We start from the raw sequence: 4,210 nt of genomic DNA, 5'->3' as shown, positions 1-4,210 counted from the left end.
CCTCCCTTCCCCGCTCCCCTCTCCTCCTCCTCCTCCTCCTCCTCCTCTTCCTCAATGATGAGAAATAATTCAGACCCATAAAATTGTTATGTTTACAAACCAAACAGAGGTTCTAATCCTCTCCTTAAGATTCTTTGTTAGGTTTCCTCATTTCCTGGGGTGGACTTGAGTTCCTTGCTCTCATTTTGCCACAGACCTGCCACAAGTCTAGTCCTGGCTCACCTGGCTATTTTCACTGTAACACAGAATATAAATGTGAATGTTAGACATCAGCTATCAGCAATGCCTAAAGATAATACCTCTGCAAGGAAGAAGAGATTTAGCAGAAACAACGGTGAATCAAGAATCCAGAGCGGATTATTACCAAACTATAATTCCATAATTGTCTTCTAGGTTAATTTCTAACTTAGCTTCAGCAGAAGTTTTGCTTAAATAAAATTTTAAGGATCAGACCTAACTACAGACCTATCTGATAACAATGGTTAGTCCTGGGCTGATTTACAGGGTTTATAGAACCAATTATCATCCAAAATTGCTCACATTAAGGACATTTCAAAACACTGTCATCTTAGAGACAGTAGAGGGCACTCCGGGTAAATATTAAACTAAAAGGCAACATCCTAGAATGAAAGGTGGCCTGGAGTATTGGGTGCAGTACATGATACAGCACATTGTAAAATTTCTCTTGCTCAAAGCTAACCTAATATTTTGCATTTGTTTAGATTCCTGATATTCTAGAGCACTACTGTCTAGTACAGTAGACACTAGCCACATGTGCCTATTTAAATTTAAGTTAAATAAAATTTAAAATGGAGCCCCTCAGTGGCACTAGCCACATTTCATGTGCTCAATAGACACATGTGACTAGGGGCCGCCATATTACACAGCACAGAGAACTTTTCCATCATCACAGACACTTCTAGTAGAATGCACTGTTGAAGTTTCAGTTCCCATAGATAATACACAGTTGAAGGGCATCAGAATATGCCATCCCAAAAGTGTCATTTGGCATAAAGATTATTTTGTGCTGTCGGCAATTAAGGAACAGCAGACACAGAAATAGCTCTCTGCCCTTCCCCTGTCTAAAAGCAGGAAATAAGTTACCCCTTCTGCAGGTGTCCCCCTCTCATACCAGGAAGGGAAGGACAGTCCTTATCACCGGAGATGGAGATGGTGCCAAGACACATCTGCACAAATGAAACCTTACTGAATAACCCTTCGCTTCCATTAGGTTCCCCATATATTTACCTTCCCACCATGTACCACCGCTAGAATCCAAAACCTCACTACCTTTGTCTTCTCACATCCCCACAACTGACTGCCTTTTGTTGAAATTGTATATGAGGCCCCAACACCCAACTGGACTGTTTCTTTGGGTTTTCATTTATTTTCTATGAAGGCCTCCATTTATGGGGAAAAAAATAAAATATTAACAATATGATTGTATACCTTTTCTCCTGTTAATCCGTCTTTTGTCAGTCTCATTTACAGACCCCTACCCGAAGAGGGCAGAGGAAAGATTTTTTCTCTCTTATACAATTCCCCAAGAATAACTGAGAAATAGGGACTAATCTAGCCAAGAGGTTGAACTGAGGTTGATGGAGCCTGTGTGTTGTAGGTAAAGGAGGATATTTAATGGAATGAAGTCAACAAGGCTTCTAATCAGGTGACTTCACATGGCCATCTTTCTAGGGGGCATTCTCTAATTTTATTTTGGAGAAAACTTTTCATTTAAAAAAATGTATGAGAGGTATTTGTCTTAATATTATTTGAAACCTACATAAATCCTAGATTTTTGACTACACCTAAACACATTATTGTCCCTCTGAGAGGACATTAAAATATGAGTCACAAACTAAATAAAAGATAAAATATAAGCAAATGTACTCACTAGATCAAAACCACATTTCTGGAGCTGACAGAAATAGGAAAGTTTATCTAATTCAAATATCTCATTTTTTGGTGATGAAAAGTCTACAACGAAAACTGTTTAGGTGCCTCTTCCAAATTCTCAAAGCTATTGCTGGGGAATTGAAATTCAACTTAGTGTTTATTCCTTCATGTTAAGATTATATAAGAGGTGTGTTTTTATTGAAACTGTGGGCCCTCTGAAGTCTTCGAGATTAGCGCCAACAAGAAGAGCCTATTGCTTCATTTATTGGTGGTTAATATATGATATAGAAGTGCATGTGAACACACATGTAATCATGCACACACACATATACACAGAGTTAGATGTTTTACTTTGTCTCAGCCTAACTTCCTAAATAAGGATCAAAATATGAATTCCATGATATTAGATTCAGTTCTGTGTGGCTTCTTTTTGACAACTGCAGGGAGGAAGGACGGAGAACTATACTGCTGAGTTTTATGCAGGAGAAAGTGAATACAAATACTCAACACAGCACCATCTGCAAATGTGACAAATATGAGAAGTGCTTTAATCATTAGAGCTCTTGATAAAGATTTCGTTCCCTGGCCCATCAAACTAACATATGGAAAGGGGTTGTGGTGAAATCACAGGGTGAAGTTCAACATCCATCAGTGGCCTTTCCTGGAGCCACCACTGCACCTGCTGCTGAGGCTGCAACAGCTGATCAAAAAGGCAAGTGTGCTACTCACAGCCAGCAGATCAATAACAGCATCAGCATTTTAATTGATTATTTTATGTGTGTTTTTAAGAAAGATGCTGAATCACAGCAAGAATAAATGCATTTTATGCATAATAGGTACCTTACTGCTGCTACGTTTCAAATAAGCTCCCAGAGAAACTACATCTACCTGAGCCTAGAACTGGTTTTTCCTGAAGGCTGAAAATAAAATTTGCTTATCCTGGAAATAAATTTTATGTTCCCTCTGGCCGTTTCCTTGAATCATATTCCTCTTCAATGCAAAGCTAAAAATAATAGGTGGTATGTTACAAGGAATAGTTCCCAAAATGAAGAACCCAGTTACCAATGGGTACAATAAGCAGCTGCTCCCACTGAGGTAATTAAATGAGTAGGAATGCAGATTAGTTGTCAGTGTTATGTTACTTCTAGTCCCTTCAAGCTTAATTGAAAAATTATAGCTTATTCCAGCTTTAACTATTTTTCAGATTTTTGTGGGTAAATACTAACGAACATTTTTATAGGTCTTCTGTAATATTATCCAGCATGCTATTTCACCTTCCTGACAGTAAAAGATCTGGGTTCCAATAGATTTTTCTTGGATCTATTTCTTAGCCTAGTTTGATGAGAACAGCAGCTTGTAGGCCAACAGCACCAGGGAGGACAGTGTGGAAAGGTGGTGAAGGTCATGTTGACATAAGAAACCTCCAAATCTGTAGACAGTTTTATTAATTTATTTGAGCCAAACTGACAATTGCCAGGAAGCAAAATCTCAATGGGTTGAGAAAATGCTTTGGTGAATGGCAGTTTTGTAGCTTATTTTATACCTTACAATCAAAGCAGGAGACAGAAAGGGAGGGGGTTATAGGGAGATGAGAGAAAGCAAAGTAGAGAAATCTGAGATTGAATAAAGAGTAAAATGGAGAGAGATATACTTCTTTTACATTGGTGGGCATAGGATAGTTAACAATGAACATTTATGGTACATAGAGATGGCATTTGGGCAACAAGATAATAATGAGGGGTTCTGTGGTCTCGTGCTCTGGTGGGAGATTGTGCCCTGAGAGGTCTGGGGAAAAGGGGATCACTTTGACATTCCAAAGGTATGTTATCTTAGATGCAAAAAGGCATAGACAGGCTCAGCTTCCTTCATCAAGGAAGATACCAGCCTAGGACATGACTACCTGTCATGACTTGCTTTTAGTTAGGAAGTTTTAATTTTACACATCCTATGTGGCTACTATAGGTCTCTAAGTATGTAAGGCCCACCATACAGGCCTCCCTGAGCTTGTTAGGTTTAGTATGTGGCCCCTTTATTGTCCACATTCACCTCTCAACCTGGCCAGAGAGAGGGGTCAAAGTGTCTTATTTCAGAGGTGATGTAAAAGAAATGAAATGAGTGCATATACTTTGAACTGGAAATCTTTTCCTTCATCATTTTGGTGTCGGAAGACAAATCATACTAATACCGTGAAGCAGGTCAGTGTCCAATGAGCTGCACATATCTTCTCTTACATCTTTCCACCACAATGCCACCAGGTGGGCAGTGCCAACTCTCATGCTTCACAATTTCGTAGCTGAGTAAGAAAGATCCAGAGTTT

Source organism: Myotis brandtii, unplaced genomic scaffold, assembly GCF_000412655.1.
Source record: "Myotis brandtii unplaced genomic scaffold, ASM41265v1 scaffold83, whole genome shotgun sequence".
NCBI classification, from domain to species: domain Eukaryota; kingdom Metazoa; phylum Chordata; class Mammalia; order Chiroptera; family Vespertilionidae; genus Myotis; species Myotis brandtii.
Note: the sequence above shows the minus strand (reverse complement) of the source record.